Genomic DNA, 21,231 nt, shown 5'->3' with positions numbered 1-21,231 from the left:
ACCACAGCATGAATCTCTGCAAAGCTGGATGGATGCAAGCAAAATACCTTAAGGCATTGTACTTGAACTCCATAAGGATGTAGTGTTGGTGGCATAGATACTAGACCAGCTATAGGAGTTCCTACAGGAAGTCGTTGGCCAGTGCAATAAACACATGCTAGAAGGGATACTCTGGTGTACTCCAAACGACTTCAGGATGGATCTTCTATACTTTCTGAACACTTAAAGCTCGTGGAAGGTTCTTCTTTCTCGAAGGATGGATAGATCGAAGGGATCCACATACTGGTTGAATAGATCTGAAGGGTAGTCTGCTAGCTCAAAAGATAGTATTCCTGTCGTTTTGAGCATGAGGATTTGACTGGCGTGGTGTTGGTTGCCTTCTCTATTGCTGGCTATCAAGTAGAGATCATCAGCATAGATGTCGCCTGAATCTTCATACACGTCTATGGAGAAGAGGGTGTCCTTCATCAGTTCTTTTTCTAGTGAGAAGATCGATTCAAGATAGTCCTCTGTGCTGAGATAGACTCCCACATGATCATCTATCTCTTCAAAAATATGGATGGAGTCTTTCAAACTCATAGCTTGATGCCCGACTTTCTGGAAATAAAGCATCCATCATCTTTCTTCTTATAGCTAATTGGGCTCCTCCATCTTAAGTACCTGGTTCGCCGGGTGACCCTGCTTCTGTAATTGGGGGGCCTTGGTAGTTTGAACCTCCTAAAGAGTAGTTGGTTTTTTATGTTATCTTACAGCGAGGACAGGAGTAATTGGACTTGGTGACGAAGTCATATTTGCTGCAAGATCAATCAAGGGATGGATTATGCTTGGAGATCTACTTCAGCATGGTCCTTTTGATGCACATGCTATCTAGATCCTGGAAGATGGCCTACCAGATATATCCTATCTGTAAGACAGTTATGGATTTGAACTTCTCTTCCACAATTATTATTGTGTGGTTTGCTAGCATCTCTGGCAGAGATGATACGAAGGCCTGCTTTAGGCTGGGTTATCCGCACAACTCAAAGTAGATCTTTTCTATCTTATGGAAGTGGATATCGATGACATTTCTATCAAACGATAGGCACTTTATCTCGAAGAGCTGTCGTTGGAGCTTCTCCTATCTGTGACTTGCGTTTTCACAAAATACCTTATGCAGGATTCTAATGTTGAAGGCAAAGTCCTAGGATGTTAGATAAGTATTTTTTTTAGAAATCCAAAGAGCATTCCACCAATCCCTAAGTATGACAGAGAATTTGGATGTGAATTTGGATAGTATCATGTGTTTGTCATGCTTAGTCAGATTCTTTATCACCATCCAGTTATAGAAGCCCTGGATCCACTGGGGCCAGGCTGAAATCTTAATGTTGTCGAGGGTGAAGGTATGAAACCCGGTTCCCATGGTCTTTCTCATTTGTGTACTTGGATCTGGCCTTCTTTCTAGGATTGGATTATCCATCATCTATTCTTAGTTAACGATAACCTCGGAGACTTCTAGTTTCTTAGAATGGTTCATGTATATCGGTGGATGTTCTTCTTTCGAAGATTCAATTGAGGATTCAAGTGTATCCTCAATATTTTCACGTGAATCGACAGACTCTTCGCTGTCCTCCACGTACCTATCAGTTGAAAAGTTATCGCTGATGTCGAAGTATGCTTCTTCAATAGAAGAATCCCCTTTCCTTGAAGTAGGATCAATAGAATCAGCATCCTGGATCTGTTCATTGTACCGTAGAGATTCCTCAATAGGATTAAGGACTGCTGTGGCTTGTGGATTTGAAATGGCATCATCATCGATGTTTAAACATACAAATTTAGGATAAGCTGGTTTTTATAAACATCTTGATCACCATGGGATGCGAACCATCTATGATTGAGAAGGCCATCTTTCAGTAAGGAATTCCATTCTTTATCTTCGTGTGGCACTTTTGGTTTATGGATTATTAGATTGTTATCTGGAAATGAGATGTCGTGGTCTGAAATCATCATGGTCCCTTTGTGTGTTTTGGATTCCATCTTTCTCTTGGACTGCTTCTGAGTTTCATCAGCTTTTCTTTTGGCAGTGATGGCATCCTTCCTGGCCCATACATGCTTAGCAATGTCAAATTCCTTTTCATCTTGGGAACCTGAGGATATTGGCATGTGGGAGCTTAAAGTAGGAGTGGGAAAGATGTGGCTTATTTTTACGGAGAGTATGTGGGTGGTGACACTGGGAATAAGGTTGGCTTTGGTAGTGAGCTATAGGATCTCTGGGGCTAAAAAACACTGTGTTTCAACTGCTAAATTTGTTCTTTTAGATAAGCCATTTCTTTCTATTGCTAGTCAAAGAAATGAGACATTGAAGAAACCGACGGATATATATCATATTGCATAGATTGGAGCCTGAGCTCCAACTGGCTGATAAGTCTGTCATGCTGAGTAGAGGCTTGTTCTGCTCTCTTGTTCATTTTTTCAACTTTGATTGCCAACTTATTTTGAGAGTGAGAAACATTCTTCATGGCTTGGTTGATGCTGGATAGCATTCTATTTTGGCACATGGCATTTTCGGATTGCCAGTTGAGTGTTGCTTCTGTGTCACTAAGGGGCATCTTTTCTCCAAATGGAAGGATAATAATTTTGGCTGGTATCTTTGGAGAGTGGCTCATGTTATCCTTTTCGAATGGTTTGTTTGGTGGGAAATCCTTAGATTTATCAGTGCCAGAGTAAGACATCATGAATAGTTTGGTTCTATGCTATTTTTCTTTGGTAGGTATAATTTGTGGTGGAGTAGGTGAGGTAGCCTTTTGACATTGGTGGCATCTGCAATTCGACTTCCATGGACAGTGTTCTAAGAAAGGATATTTGCACCACACTGTGTATTAGCCATCATGATCGAAGTGGTGTATCCAATTATGCTCGTCCATACAACTGTTTATGAGCCAGCGCATGAAATCTGGGTCATCTGTCAATCTTTGGCCATCTAGTATTGGGATGTCATCATCAGAAGGTTAATACTTGTGGATTGAGAAGGTAATTTTAGGAGGCTTTTTTAGATGTGAATGGTTGAAGCTAATCGTGATGGTGTTGTCACTTCTTCTGGCAAAGGTCGGCTCTATGGATTGGAGAGGTTGAGGATAATCTCTCAACTTCTCATAGTTTGCGACCCATGAATCTAGTAGGACCTTCACTAGTTCATCTCTGGAGATCTGCCTCAGGATCTGTACATACTGAGTGGTTCCATTAGTGGCATCTATGTTTAGGAAAAAAGCATCATCGCCACCTAGAAGGGATAAATCCATAGCTTGATTCTGAACTCGCCAAGCTAACTGGTAATGGAGAGTTGCCTGGATGGCATCTCTGGCTTGTGTAGCTCTAAGAATCAGGATTTGGAGCATTAGCACCTCCGTTAGATATATATCAGAGAGGTATATGTTGAAGTTAGGGAATATAGTAATAAAGACTGCCCCGGCATTCAGTATGATTTCTACGGTTCCCAAGTTGCATGTTGGTATTCTTCGTACCTAGAATCAAGGAGTGAAAAATGTGCCACTACGGGCTAGCCTTTTCTTTTGTGATATGACTATGCAACCCTAACAGCACTAAAATGGATATGGGTGAAGCCTTGGTTCCTCCACTGTCTTGGAAAATCTCTCGGCATCTGTAAAGTGGTGAACTATTCCTCTTGAGTTACAAGAATAGGCTGTTGGTCCAGCTTAGAGGTAGCAACATATTCCTTAACTCCTCTCGATCTTTATTGCACCAAAGAACGAATTTTTAGCCATGGGTTATATGCCTTCTTTACAAAGACAGAGTAAGGGTTTAGGAGAGGTAGATGTGTCGAGGATATTTTTTGTTATGGTGGTAGAACATCTACTTTGTATAGATTATCAAACTTAGATGATAGAGCTTTGGTAGGGGATATATTTACTGGAGCTAGAGATCTACAAGAATTAGACCTACTCAAAAAGAAAGACATCTTTTTATATTTTCTGGACTATAAAGTCTCGATATATTTGTCCTAAGGTACTGTGGACAAGACTCAATAAAATGAAAATCTTTTTTGGGTTTTATGGACTGACACTATATATTTGTGTTAAGAATCTATCAACAAGACATAAGTAATATTTGTTCTAAAATCTGAGAAAGTAACTATGACTCGACTATGTACAGGACGCAGTATATAAAAAGTGGAAGAATTTCACTCTGATAATGATAGTAAAAGTATGAAACTAATATGTACAATAATTGAGTGATAAACTATCTAATACATCCATTAAATATTGATGTTTAGGTTGATTCTTGATCAGGAAGGTCCATAGGTGTTCCCAGATGAGTTTCGGATTTTTGAACCTTGATTAAAAGACGTTTGAGTGCCCAAAATAGTGGGTCAATGAGATCTCTACACGTTGAATCATCCATTGCATTGATGGATGATTTTCCCCAGCTTTAGTGCAAATTCTAGAGAATCAACACGAACTTGGCGCGACGCGTTGGCTATCGTGGTGATGCCATTAACGTGGTGTGTCGACCTGCGCATCGGTAACCCAGTTTTTGGTCATTAAAAGACCACATTCTTGGGGGTATTTGGGTCTTTTTCCCTTGACTCTCTTCCCCTAAAATACAAAATTAAATATCCTATAGAGCAAATATAGTCATTCTTTCTTAAAATCCCTCAAGAACAAAACCCTAGATTCTTCAATTTCAAATCAATGGCACAAGATTCCACCATAAACTTTCAAAAATTCTTCAACAAAGGTATGTAAAGTGTTTATCCAAGGGTTATTTCCACCGTTGGAGTCCAAGAATATCTTTTGAACTTCAAGTAATTGAATTTATGATTTCCATTTTTGGAATTAAAGTGTATCCATGACTGCTACTTGGATTAAGTTCCTAATTTAGGGTATATATATATATATGCCTCATGTGAAATTGATCATTATGTGTGTAGATTTATGTGAATCCATGATAAACCCTTGAATTGTGAAATTAGAGTTGAAATATGATGCACACTTGTTGTTCAATACTATGTGCATATATTTTGCTCACCAAGTGCTTAATAAATTGTTCATGTGAACTATTAAGAGAATGAAATCTTGTCAAGTTAGCTTACATGCAAGTTATAATGTGCAAGTGTTTGTCAAAATGAACCAATGAATGAATAATGATCAAGTACTTAGCTTATATACTTCATGTTATGCTGTGCCTCTTAATTTATGCTATCGAGTCCTGGGGGTACTTGTACCCGACAATTTAGCTACTTGTCAAGAGCCATGGTCAGTCACAGAGTAGAATCAGTCATGTCATGATTAGTGGAATTTAGTCAGTATAGAACTTAGGAAAATTCAATCAACTCAAAATCAGTCCAGTTTAGTTCGGTAAAATTAGTTCAGTTCAGTTATACAGTACGATCAGTAATAGTCCAGTGTAGCTTAGTACATTTTAGAATTCAGTCTAGTGTCTATTTAGTTGGGAGTAGGATTCAGCACCGAGTGAACCCAAGGATGGGGACTCACCTGCCAATAGAAGGTGAAATCCATAGAAGCAGTCCTTGTATTCCAAAACTACGTAGCCAGCGTAGGTTGAGACATCAACCTGCCAGTTGAGGGTACCACCATTCTCGTTCAGAGTACCTACCAGATGAGGGTGACTCTTCAGCTTGTCCTTACTCGTGGCATGGTATTAACACCCTTCTAACTGGGGTTATAGGTTGGACCCCAATTAGTTTAGAGAGGGGTATGTCGATTAAATGACTACCTTTCATAGTCTCAGCACCAGTATCAGTCTTAGAATAGCACTCAGTTCAGGTCTACAGATTTAGGACTATCAGACATAGTCACTCAGCTCAGTATAAAACTCAGTATGGCTCCATAGTATTCAAAAATTTTAGATATAGTCATTTAGATAATCAATAATACAGTGTTCGTAAACTCAGATATCGGTTATCAATATTCAAATTTAATACTCAATATTAGCACGATCTCAGTTACAGTCTATGTATTCCTGCATGTACTCTTACTCAATCATACTCATGTTATTCAGTTATTATTGTGCATGCATATCAGCCTACCTCACTGAGCATACCAGTACATTCAAAATATTGATGCTTGCCTTTCTTTGCACTATGATGTCTTATATCATAGGTTCAGATGCATGGGCTCCAGGGCACCCTTAGCAGTATAGATTCTCAACTTTTAGAATAGTGGTGAGTCCTCATAGTTTGAGGGCATGCTTATTATTTATAGAACTTTAGTTTTATTTCGGTAGATAAAGTTAGTTGGGGGCTTGTTCCATCAACTCCACAGTGCAGACAGTTAGAGACTTTTCAGACTAGAGTATTTTCAGATAGTTGTTTAGTTTTTCAGTACTTATATTCAGTTTTAGTATTTTGATATCGCATTTAGATTTATTTATTGATTTGAACCTTATTGCATTTGTTTTTGCCTATTTTCGCAATCATTACAGTACTTATTACACAGTTATGGCAACAAGTACCAATCATGGGTTATCTTGTTGTCCTTTGGGATTATGAACACCGTGTAGTATCTGAGGTACATACTCGGGGCATTATAGGGTCCCACATAGCCCGTTGGATTATAGATTTGTAGGGTGTACTAACTAGCTCAAAAAAATAATAAAGAGAGGGCCAATATTGTCAAGAATCATTTTGAAGTTCTCTAAAGTATGCCCATGTATTTTTACTTGTATTATGTTCACTAATATTATGAAATTCTCTCACCTATTTTGTATAAAAACATATTATTTTGAGCTATTTCACATACCAGTACAATTGTATTGACCCCTTATATTTCAGAACCTGAGACACAGTCCCCGGGTCCCTCTAAATAGTAGGTTGAACTCTGCCAGAGATTGCAGTTAGTGAGCCTCCTTTATTTTGGAAGGCCTATTTTAAAACATTATTATTTTATTTTGATTCATGGTCCGATTGGGGGTCTGTCCCAGTTTTCAAACATGAGTTGTTCTCAATTTATTAGAGATTTTGCAGACTGATGTCATGTACTTGAAATATCTATGAACTTATATTCGTATTATTTAGTTAATGTAGAAAAATGACCATATTTGCATTTTGTCATGTTTTCTACATTTTCTTTTAGCATATGAATTATGCATATAATTATTAGTTACAGAAGGGCACTCAGGCCTTCATGGTTTGGGATACCTGTCACTGCCATGTCCTCAGTTTAGGTTATGAAAAACTTAGTATTAGAGCATGATTCATGGTCCTAGGGTATCTGTGAAATCGTATTGGGTAGAGTCTTATTTATGGGTGTGTAGCGTGCCACACTTATAAGGAGAAAGCTACTAGACATTTAGGAATGTTTCACTTTTCTTCATGCTCTAGATTGTGTGCACACATCAGATACGCAGAGTAGTAATTGGCATATCCATTCTCTCTCCACAATGGCAAGCTTCTGGTTCACACCTAGATCTAGCCAGAGAATAGCATAAAAAAGATCTCGACGTCATTGTGTTGTCCATTTTGCAATTATCCAAATCCCTTCTTTACTCTAATTTTATTAACTATGTCTCATTATTGAGTCGATTCAAATGCAGAATCTTAGAGTCTAAATGATGTGGTCCCTTCTGATTGTGTCCTAAAGAAGTATGAAATTGTACAAGGACTTAAGAAGGGTCCATAAGTTCCTTAAAATGTATTGATTTAAGCCTATACCCCTATCTACATCAATCATGCATTTGAGCTTGAGGTATAAAGTGTATTCAACCCCTTTTAAAATTCTTGTTGTAGATGTCATTCTTAAGGGTAGTGATATATGTCAGAATGTTGGAAAAACATTTCCACTCGAGAAATAGTATATGTTAAGGTGTCATACCCTATTGGTAGTAAGATGATCCCAAAGTTAGTGATATAAAGTCCCAAGGTTAGAAGTCAAGGTGAGGGTGGCTTTTGCGTAAATAAGTAGTTGAGTTGTATAACCCTTGACTGAGGGGTGGGTTGCTCTTGTATGGTGATTGGCTAATATTGCAGCAAAATTTTTAGAATGTATGCTAGTTTATGAAGGAAGTGTCTGCCTGTGATTATTAGTTATTCAAAGTAGGGAAGGATCTCAGAAGAGATAGCTATAGAGGTTATAGAAATTATTTAAAGGTTGTGAATGGAAAGGGGTAGATCAGTTAATAAGTTATCAGTAGAGACTCATTGGCATAAATAGAATTTGATTATAGTCTAAATATATGCATGGGTAAGTAAGTATGATGTGAGAAAGTAGAATATGTTGATAAGATCGTAATGGGTTATGTTATAATATTAGGATCAACTGTCCCTATTATGTGACTTTACCCCTGCCCCTCCCCTTGATTGTCTTTTCTTTGGTAGTTTTAAGCTAATACTTTACGTGAGAAGGTGTGTTGTAGATTCTAAGGTGTGGAAGTAATATTATGGAGAGAATAAACTTATGGGCGGTAGAGTTAAATGGCGTAGTTAGGTTGATTCCCCAATTAGATGGAATAGTGTAGTATGTGACCTGCTTCATCAGTGATGTATGATTGGTGTTGTTACACAATAGGCTTGAACTTTAGATGTGGAGTGTAGTGGTAAAAATAGTATCTTAAGATTAATGATGCATGTTTTGTAGGAGTAAGTAGTAGGCTTAATTCAATGTGTGCAATAGCCTAGGTTGGAAACTTGTAGAAAAAGAAGTGGATAATTATGACATATTTATATACATGGGACTAGTGTTAGAATGATGAATTGTGGTTGAGTCATTAAGCAGATAAGAGTGTGGGTATATAAGAATAAGTTGAACCCCCCAGGTATCATGTTGTTAGATAAAGTTTTATGTGTATAAGTGTTTTGCGTACCTAATTTGTGTTCTTGAGATTTGTAGTATAGAGACATCTGGGGAAGACTAAGGAGTTGTTGTATGGTGTTTTTTATAGCCGAATTGAGAAAATATAGGTGGGCAATATGTGTCTTTGGTATAGTTTTGCAAACTTTGTTAAGTTGTAAGTTATGTGGTTATAGGTTTAATGTTTGAATGTTGAGTAGTTGAGAATGGATCATTGTATGATAAGGAATGTGATGTGGACGTTCATGAGAGTGTAAGTTGTAGGGTGATAGTTACAGAGACTAGATAAAGTTGAGAGCAGCTATCCCAAAAAGCAATGCCTTTTTATGTGTATAGTGATACCCCATTGTGTTGAGTGTTGTGCTTGTAGATTTAATGAGAAGCCATGTCCAAAAGTGTAGGAGTATGACTTTTCTCTAGGGGGAGATAATGAATTAAAGTAGTTCTCGAATTTTCTTGTGGTGTTAAGTTTCAAGCAAGAATCATGATAAATTAATTCCAATTCAAGCAAGCTCCTCCTACTTTGATTTGAATGGACATCTATAAATGTCTTAGGTATTCAAGTCTTGCCTATGTCTAAGGTTTGATCTCTCTATGAAACTCATGTCATGTTCCGACCTCCAAACAAAAATCAATAATGTCCCTCAGTGATCCAATATTCCCAAATATCCAAGCTCTATGTTATGTTGCTCATGATCCAAAAAAAAAAATCCATGTCTCACATAATGCTTTGTTCGAAGAAACTATGCTTTATATGTCGCCAATTCATTCTATGTTGGGTTTAGCCAAAGTGATAAAGTTTATGCTAACTCATGGAAAAATTTCAGTTCTTTAAATGAGGATCAATCGCGTCAAGTGGCAATCCTTATCTTAGTTATTAACTACATAAATTTCGGCTTTATGCCAAATAACTCATGATATGTGCATCCATGTTTCTCAATGTGATCTATCCTATGAAATCATGTTGTGTTATGTTTATTGCCGAATGACTCTTTACTTATGATTCAGACACTTGATATATGAATCACTTCGTGTCTATTCTATTGTATCTTCACCTAATGTCCACAATGAGTAGATCAACAAATATGGGTTATAATTGAGTAGTGTTTCTCCCATTCATGATTCTTATGCTCGGGCCCCTTAATGACCCTCCATATGATAGTATGATAAGTAGTTATGGAAGAGTAGTAGTGACTTAAGAAGAGGGAGTAATTGTTCTTAAATGTGAAAATTTTGATGTGATTTCCTTAACAAAGATTATAATTGAAGTGAGAAAGAAGGAGATGGGCTTTCGTTATGAGAAATAGTTGGGAAAGAGATACATAGCAAAAATATTTGTGAGACTGATTGAAATTGTTGGTCTTAGTGGGGAGACCCATTAAGTGGGTGTAGTAATGATAGGCTTGAATGTTTTGATCGATGAAAACACAAACCAATGTGCCATGTGCTTAGTATTCCTTGAATTAAGACTTAAGGTGTTTGGATTATAGTGATGAGGTGAGGTCATTTCTTAATGTGATGTAGAGTAAAGGGATCATAATTTAAGTTAGCACCTTTTTAACTTTGAATTAAGCTTCAACATGAAAGTACTATGTGGGGGAACTCAATCTTGTGGTTAGAAGTGTTATGGGAGAATTGTAAGTTGGAAATGATAAAGAATGTTAGTTGTTGTTTGGGGCATAGTTGAGTAGTGTCTCTCAGTTGTAGGTCTATGAGTTGTATCTTGTAAGGTAGAGAATACTTCTATTTTTTATCTTCCACGAAATCTTATTTCATGATTAGTACTAATATAAATCAGGTATATGATCACCAAATAAACCCATGCCTTATGTTGTGGTGATTATGATTGATAGAACTCATGCGCAAGATCATCCCTATGTAAAGTCTCGTTACTTCGTGCTTCGTGCTTACATATTTCACTAAGGGTTATCATGAAGCTTGTTTGATACCTTTTCATATTTGGTTAAGGAAAAATGTTCAATGTGAGATTATTTTCTTTATTATACACTTTTAGAGATTCAAAAAGTCCCTACCCATCATTTGGGGACAAATGATCCCAAGGGAGAGATAATGTAACGCCCCGCACTTTCGAACTAGAAGTCGAACTATTGATACTACGTGTGGAAGCTCTAACAGAAATTATTTCCAAGTGAAGATAAGTTTCATGATCTTTATCCTCGTGTTCGAAGAGCTTTCGGGGTGGAAAATTTTTGTAGGATCACTTAGAGAAAAGTTGAGCTAAGAACCTTTGATTTGGCTAAATATTTGTATTTGATTTTTTAAGGTTCTAATTTGAATATAAATAACTTTCGATAAAAGTAAAATTTTTCAGATCAAGACCCACCAAATTGTAGATAATTGAGTCAGCTTTCCAATGATACCAATTTTGCCAAAATCTGATACTCAAGCAAAAAGGTATAGCCATTTTCGTGAGAGGCAGTGAGGTCGCGCGATTGGCGCGGGTCGCGCGCTCCAATGCACGCTCTTAGTTTACAGCTATTGATTCCGCATTTTTAAGGGATTTTTATTTTTTTTCCCCTATAACTCCCAGACCACGCCTGATAACTCTCAAGGGGCAATATTTTCCTTCTATTTCATTAATTAAACATCTCAAATCCTCTCAAAAACATAACACTAGCTCCTCCCCAAAGATCAAGAATTCAAGTCTTTGAATTCAGATTCTCAAGAAAAGTTTCAAGAATAGGGTTCCATTCTTCAAACCAAGGAACTTAAGGTATGTGGGACTACTCTAAAAACCATGGGCGTAAGTTTAATTGTTTTATCAAGATTAGAAATCCCCAATTATGTTATATAATGAAGTGTTCGATATTGTTTTTGAAAAGTATGTATCATGGGATTGTTTTGATGAAAATAAATGTTGTCTTGAACCACTTTCATGGAAATTGAACTATAACCATATATATACATGATTTTGGGTGTTTTGTAAAGTGGATTGAGAGCATGAATGACTAAACTCCCTCTCCTTTATGATATCTTTGATTTCAAGTATTGTGAATTGTTTAAATGCATGAATTTTCTCAAAGAAAACTAGTGAGTGAATCCTTTACTAATGATCATGGAATTATATGGGTTGTGACGTGTTGAGAGGGGGTTTGTGAATGAAAAATATTCATCGTGTCAAAATTAACAATTTCTATGGTTATAGAACAATATAAGCATAACATGACCACTTTATGATTCTACTATTGAAAGGAGAGTTTTTTTTATGTAAACTCAAATGAAAACCTATTACATGACTCTCCCTCACTTGATGTTTAAAAGCTATGGGTGGTCATTAATATGATAATAAGTGAAAAGGGCTGCAGATATGATGTGATGTAATTTGATTGACTTACAAGTCAGGGTATGACGATACCCGGTGATTATATGCCCTTAACAAGATAAGTATTGAATTTTGTGATAGTATGAAGCATGTTTTTCTTAAAGAACTAAAAGTTGGGCTAAAGAGAGCTAGTTGGTTAGCTGAAGAAGGCGTTTGAGTGTAAGGGCTAATTGCTGGAAACCGTAGTTGACGATTGTTAAGATAACTTTGAACCTAGTTTGTAATTATCTGTATTTGATATTTGTATTTATACATCATCTTGAAACTTCAACTTGGTATCAAGAGCTATGACAAATTCAACATCTTTCTCTTTCCCCCTCACTGCTCCAATCTCTGCCAAACTTCCAAATCCTCCACCATCTCTAATATCAAGGGTTTCATACCTATTGAACTTACGTACCTAAATTATCTGGTGTGGAAAAATGTCCTTCTCACAGTCTTAAAAAGTCACAATCTTCATCCTTCGATTGATGGTTCAATTCCCTGCCTATCTCCCACACATGGCGAATGTCGTTTATGGATTTAGTGTGATACCATCACCCTAAGTTGGATCAACACCACTCTTTCACCACCAGTTCTTGATTCTCTTCTAAACTTTGCATGCGAAACTTCTAAAGAAACTTGGGATACTTTAGGTTCGCTTTATCTTGAAAGTCTCATCTTCGGTCATTCACTTCAAATGAAAATTTCAGAATTTCAAAAAAGACTCACTTACCATGGAGGAATATCTTCAAAAGTTTCACTCAATTGCCTGTCCTTTGAGAGCTATAAGAAAACCTGTCACAGAGGATGATCTTGTCACATAGGCACTACAAGGTCTACCTTGTCAAGACCCAATTTCCAAGTCATGATGGCACCTACCACATCCCACGGGTAGGTAAGCCGGTATCGTAACCCAGAGCAATGGCAATGGGTTACCTTGGTAAGAATGTCCAACATGGACTCTATATATGAACACAATATATAACAACAACATTTCACAACTAAGGACAACCGATATTCATACACAAATCCAATGACCTGATAGTAATAATACAAAAGATCCTAAACTTGAAAAGAGTAATTTACAATCCCAGAATCAAAAATGTCTTAAATAATCTCATACATTTGTCTCAAAATCAAAAGACAAATAAGGATAGAGAGGAAAGAGGGAAACTTAATCTCCAAGAGCTTCCCTGTCTCCGAATAATCAACTAGCACAAACTACCTCAAAAACGGGAACTAGAACCTGGGTCTGCACCAAAAAGGGATAGAAGTGTAGTATGAGTACCAAAACATGGGTACTCAGTAGGCATCATCGGCCAACTGAGCTCAAATATAATGTAAAGACGACATAAAGTAAGACAATGGTCTTAAATTCAAGGGGTAGGATCGGACTTGAATCTTCATTAATACCACTGTAACAACATCTATACAACTAAAGCAATAACATGACACTATTTCAATATACTCGATAATCACTATAACAACTGAGTATCATTGCGAAAGCGTACAACCATATACATAATAGTAAAACATCTACTTGCCATAATCATTATCAAGGGGTAAGATCGGACATGAATCTGCTTTGATACCACTATAACAACATCTATACTACTAAAGCAATAACATGACACTATTTTAATATACTCCATAACCACTATAACAACTGAGTATTATTTCAAAAGCATACAACCATATACATAATAGCACAACATCTACTTGCCATAATCATTATCAACTATCTTCAGAACATACACACAAGAACTTAACACAAAGTCCCATACCGCCGGGAAGTACACGAAAGAGAGCACAACAAAGAACTCATCACGGCATCCCATACCACCGAAGAGTACACAAAACAATACAACCAATAATATCATAAAGCATAACTACTTCATCAATATACCGAAAACCATGGGTAGCACAACCCCGCCATAACTCATTACCGAAATGCACTTCCAAATACCCATACCGCAATTTAACATAAAGAAAGCAACATTGTTATAGCATAGGGATGTAATCAATAATTCTATAATTCATTGATAAATACTGCAAAGTCCATATTAATTAACCTTATTTTTTCAAAATTCAAAAGATTACAAGTCTTAAAATCACTAGTCATCAAATTGGGGAAAAACTACAAGCCACCCATGGTATAGGTTATTCAACTATCATAAGGCCATTCTTTAACTAGCATCATCATGACATGAGTTATCAACTAAGCCATCTCAACTTCACATATTAGGAGATAATTTAACTAACCATCATGCAATACTAGATCTATCATCACTAAGCATGTCACAACCTTAAGTACTAGTTTCCATATTTTAATCAAATAAAGTCCAACAACTAGTTTACTAGGTTTCTAGGTTTCAAATAATAATCATATATTTTAGAAGTAGTTACTTATCACATAAGCCACCTTACTAGGCAAGATTTCATAATATAACCTCTTATCTAAGACTAGTATATATATTAGGTTAGCCCTTGAAGTTTTATTTTTTTTTGCAAGTTTCCACATAACGCCCACTATTAGGTATAAATTTCCTCTAGTAGGCAATTTAGCATCAACAAGGGTCACTCCTCTTATATAGTGATTTGGAACAAAAACAAATAAAAATTTACCTAGAGAGACCTCATAATTCAAGCACATAGGCGGTTGTCACCACACGGCCTAACCTTACAAATATCAATACATATAAATAAATTTGCCCCACACAGCATCTTAATGTTCTTACCTCTTTCGGATTCTCCGGGCATCATCACAATATCAATATATTCCTCCAGATTCATCAGGCATCGTTATAATATCACATATTTCTCTGGACTTGAACTGGGCATCATCATAATATCACATATTTCTCCGGACTCGAACATCATCATAATATCACACATTTCTCTAGAATTATTGGGCATCATTATAATATCACATATTCCTCCGGACTCGAACCGAGCATCACCATAATATCATATATTCCTTCGAAATTACCGGGCATCATCATAGTATCAATATTTTTCCTGAATTAACCGGGTATCATCATAATATCACATATTTCTTTGGACTTGAACCGGGCATCATCATAATATCACATATTTCCTTTGAATTAACCGGGCATCATCATAGTATCAATATTTTCCAAGAAAACAACATACACACATAAATGGCCCCAAATCAATAAACATACACAAGTTCACAATAATTGAGTAATAGAGATGTAAGATACATAAACCATCACACTTTATTAATAATCATCATCATGATATGTGAGTAGGAGCATAGGCATGAGTATCTATATGAAGTACACAATTACCATATTTCCATAGCTATCTGTAACACGGTAATAAGACAACAATCAAGTATACATATTTTTCAAGCTTTGACCTTATTCATAAACCGACAACCGGGTTTAACCCTTATAATCTCAATAACATAATTTAGACGCTCATCAAGTATCTAGGTTACCAAAGAGTTACATAGTTCAATCTTAAGGTGGGTCAAGTCCCACTTCTAACTCACAATAATACTAAAGTCACTTCTACAAGACTAACTTCTACCTAGATTTAGGATAGGTTATCTAAGTCACACCATAAGGGTTTATCAATCCTTACTAAGGACATAGGAGAAATCTTCTCCAAGTATTCTTCAAAAGTCAACCCAACACTAAGGCCATCTTCTATCTAGCATTATATAGGTCAATACACTCCTAAGGATACAGAAGTATACCATTCATGTCTACTTAGAACAACTATAGTGTTCTCACACTAGTCATGAGACCACAATTAAGCTAACCAAGGTCCTAGACTAAGGGCCAAATATCATACCTTATAAATCCATGGCCTATAGCAATTAATGAAAATCCCAAGTTGACCATTTAATCAACTACCATCTAAATTCCCCGCCCAATCTAGCAAGATATCAATGATTACATTACAAACAAGCTCAATCTATACTACGGGTAAGCCTAACCTACCTTGAATCCAAGCAACTCACGAACTAACGAGCTTTTTCTTTCCTTTCTGAGAAGATTCCCCTTCCACAAGCAATACTATCAACAAAACAATCTAAGCATTACAACAAGAATAACAATACCCATTATAGCATCATTGTGCCACTGGTTTCAAATAGACACCAAAACCCTAATTGGTTTTCACCCTTGGAAAGGAGTTTCCAAGACTAACCCATAGCCTAATTATCTCTAGGAAGTTAAAAACCTCAAGTAATTTGAGTCAATCACTCAATTTTGGGGCTACAATTGACCCACAATAATTTAGGGTTTTGAGTCTAGAACCCATGAAATCAATAGCAAATTAGAGAAACTTTTACCTAGATTTGTAGCAAAAGGATGGATTACACAAGTTACTAAGCTCCTAATCAACTTACAAGACCAATTTTTGAGTCACCAAACTCCCATGACTGCTAGGGTTTTAATAGAAATGAAGAATGCCTAAAATCTACCAAAAAGCCCATTTTATACGATTTTAGATGGGCCCATAAGGTCAAAACTTATTTTTGACCCGAGCTCATTTGAACTCCGTTTTCGCAAAAAAATGATGTAACCCAACTAAATTTGACATTTTGGATGCATTGGTGAAGTAGGATTTTCCATCCGAGGTCATTTAGGCCACTTGTGGGTTCCACACTCATATATTTTGATATTTGACTTGATTAATGGGTCAAAATAAGCTCGGGTGCTGTAGGATCCGAACCAAGGGTCTATCTATCCTAAAGTCGACATTACATAGCTGCTGGCACAGTAAAAATTTGCATCCAAAATTATTTTGGTAAAGTTTTTGCTCGGCAGCCATTTGGAATCGACGAAGACTTTCAATTGGAAAAGTGGTTCTTAAAACTAAACGAACCGTCAGGTAATTGAACTATCGATTCCAGCAAGTCACTAATGACTTAGGATGGCTATGGAGAAGCTTTCTCGGAAAAAATAAGCAAGAACATGGATAAAGACCTGAAGGGTCATTACAACATCCACTACTAAGGAACTTTCATCCACTAAAGTTAAAGATGTGGAAATACCTAAAGTCTCGAATAGGTGGATACTAGGCTTGCATCTCTCCCTCTAACCCTTAAGTGGCCTCCTTCACTAGGCGGTGCCTCCATTGAACCTTAACTATAGGAATCTCTCTAGTACACAATCGCCTCACATCACTAGCAATAATAAGTGTGGGCTCCTCAACAAAGGCCAACTGCCCATCTAACTACACTGAGTCCTACCTAAGCACATGAGACTGGGAAGGAATATACTTCCGCATCATGGAGACATGGAAAACTGGATGAACAACGGTAAAGTATGGAGGTAAAAATAACTCATAGGCCACCTTCCCGACTACACGGAGAATCTCAAAAGGGCTAAAATAGATATACACAACATATAAATAGAATGAAAACTACACCCAAGTGTCCAGAAATTATATAATAAGTCAATGAGAATAATAAGGGAAAACTATCTTATTCATGTCCAAGAGTCTAACATAACAAAACTAAGGAAGTATCAGGGTGAACTATCTTATTCCACCTACATTCAATATATGTCAATGATATACCATATATCTTAGGTATATATATGAATAAGGAGCTAAAGAAAGATATATAGTAATATACAAGGCGAAGTGAAGACTATATAAAATGAACAATGAAGGAAGGGATATATAGTAGTACCATACTACATATAGCTAGATATATATATATATATATATATATATATATATATATATATACATACATATAGACATGAGGTTATGTCAAAGCATAACCTATATCATCATATTATCATTTAAGACCTCATTCTAATATTTATCAGGATTTAAATACTATCATACTCGGGGTTTCTAATCCATATAGCTAGACATGAAATAATCGTGCATAATAATGCAATCATAAGATAAGAGAGACCAAAAATGTACCTTAAATCCTGATACCAGATCAATGACCAATCTGTCATAAACTAGCCATAATAATGATAACAACAATATCAATAACCACGTGAGTAACCAGCTACTCTAGACTACCAAATACCTAGCCGAGCCTATGCGTACCCCCACAGCGCAGGCTCAGAAAGTTCAATCAACATACAGCAACACAAGGCATATTTTTCACCTATATCTATACAACTATCCTATATCGACTAATAGACATAGATGTATACTGGTGATAGGTGATGCACATGCAGGGATGAATGTAAGGTACACAATCAATATCATAACTTATCATAATTGTCATCACCATGATCATTATTATCGCAATCAACCTCCAGCCTTGCCAGGTATCAACATATCTTCATAATATTCTCTGGCCTTGACTGGTATCGATATAATCACAATAGCATTCTCCGGCCTTGTCGGGTATCAATATCATCACAATAGTATCCTCCGACCTTACTAGGTATTAATATCATCACAATAGTATCCTCCGGCCTTGCCAGGTATCAATATCATCATAATAACCATTATGGAATAACATATACTAATATAATCATGAACATCATCATTCACCATAAAGTATCTATCTAGACATTACTTCCCAACTATTCGTTATTAGCTAATCAACGCTAGTTGTAATGAAACCACTAGTTCTCTCGTCATTACGTGACCTCAAGTTATTTGTCTTAACATTATCCTTATTTAGGGGATAGCAACTAACCATTATTTATTAAATAGCCAACATCTAACATCTATACAAGGTTCATCACTAGACCATAATCACCATTTATCCACCATTTATTATTATCAAGTACTCATCCTATATTCGTAATCATTACTAGACAACACATTATTACTTATTCCCTAACCATCTTTTATTAACTGACATCATTCATTAACTAACCATTGTTAACCAACTAATCCTCATTTAAGTATTCATTAATCAACCATTTAGCAAATATTCTAAGTTATTAACTAAACACCTCTTTATTACCAACATCAGTTATTATCTAGCCTCATTAATACATAACTCCTCATTTGACAACAAATTGACATTATAAACTTAGACATCAATATCACTAATCTTCACCTATGATAAACCCAACATCATCATTAGCCATGTATCAACCATCGATAGCTACGATATTTCAACTAAGCAAGACTCATTAACTAATACATTTGATTCCTAGCTACCAAGTGCTATAGTCTTCTAAAAGACAACTAACTATCACATAGCGTAACCCTCAATTAATCAAAATAATCATAAGATCATATTTCATCTAGAATCACATAAGTTGCTGATATAACAATTATGAATATACCAATTCTATATATGTCATCACCAATATTTAATCAATGAAGTCATAAGTAACATACTGCATCTTCCTTCATCCCATATAGGAGAGATGAGTATACAAACATATACATATTTATATTCATAAACTGTAATCACATCATTTATAATGATAAACATTTCTAGACTACTCAATTAATATCATAATACAGCCCTTGGCCCATTAATTTATCTAAAATAATCACAACTTCATAATCATGGCCTTAAGCCCATACACATATCCGGAACTCATGTCAATAATCATATTTATAAGCCATAGCATATCCCTAATCATCTCACATATAGGAGGAATACTATTGATAAGCATATTATCATCTCTCACACAAGAGTCATCTCACATCTAAGAGGAATATCACTTCTCTAGGCCAAATTACATATCCAAGAGGAACATCATCTCTATAGGACCAACAATCATGACTAAAGGAAATAGCAACTCTATAGGCCAATCATCAAGTCTAAGAGAAAATAACAACTCTATAGGACAATCATCAAGTCTAAGAGGAAATAGCATCTTTATAGGCCACATAACGTATCTAGGAGGAATATCATCTCTAAATGCCCAATATCACTTCCACAAGGAGTATCATAACCATAATTCAAAAGCCACAATCTAGGAACATCAATAAAAGTCACCAAGTTACGAAGCAACCTTATTCTAAGGTTTACTAGCCTCATCTATGTCTAATACCCATAACTAAGTCCACAGGACTTAACACAAGCTTAGGCCTAAGTGGGCCGAATGATCCCACTTCTAATCCACAATTTCCATAATTAGGCATACTATACCTCAAACTAGGCTAAGGTATCTAGTTCATCTTCTAGATGTCAATTAATCCATATTCAAGCCTAAGATAACAACTTGATTAGAAACAAAGGCACTCAAGTCAACTCTACCCAACTTACGAATTCAAGACTACCACACTAGACGAATAAGGCTAAATCTACAAATCATGCTTCAAAATGCTTAAACCATATTCCAAACATAGCATTATATCATATCTATGCTATAACTAATCTAAACTAAAGAGGAAAGGCAATAAGATACAAAAGGGTCATACACATGCCATCTTACGAGTCCAAAACCCTCAACTATTCCATAAATATCAACAATCAAGGTCAAATTATCCTACTCACAATCATTACTAAAATTTATATTCACATGCAATATATATCACATATCATCTATAAAGAAAAGTAGACAGAAGCCTACCTCAAGGCCAAATCGCAAAACCTCACTTCATGCACCATATGCTCATCTTCACTTTACAATCCTCAAAATGTCATCACACTATCAAAACCATAATCTACTCATTAATACAAGTCTAATGATACCCATATTGTACTATTGTGCTCTGGGTCCAAAAATGATACCAAAACCCCAAGTGGGTCCCATATATAGAAAATGAGTTTTCGAGGCCAACCCAATGTTCACATATGAATAAGGAATTATAACCCTCAAAGAATGAGTGAAAAGTATGCATACTTTGGGCTAAAATCAATCCCTAATCTAAATTAGGGTTTTAGGTCCAAACAAAGACATTCAAGCATGAATTCAAGAAATTCTTACCTTAATCTTGAAGATAATTGCGATACAAGATGATAATTAAGCTCCCAAGTCCCCCCCCCCCCCAATACCAACTTTTAGTTATTGAAAATATACTATAAACCAACTCAGACTCTTAACACGATATGAATGAAAAAAAATGAAGGACTCCTAATAATGTCACATAGCCTCCCGAAGATAGGAAACGGATGTCAGCATTCCGATCTATAGAACTCTATTATACACTTGCTCTTGTATCAATAATATCGGTAAAACC

This window comes from Capsicum annuum, chromosome 1 (genome assembly GCF_002878395.1).
Source record: "Capsicum annuum cultivar UCD-10X-F1 chromosome 1, UCD10Xv1.1, whole genome shotgun sequence".
Lineage (NCBI taxonomy): Eukaryota > Viridiplantae > Streptophyta > Magnoliopsida > Solanales > Solanaceae > Capsicum > Capsicum annuum.
This window is presented reverse-complemented; position numbering follows the sequence as displayed.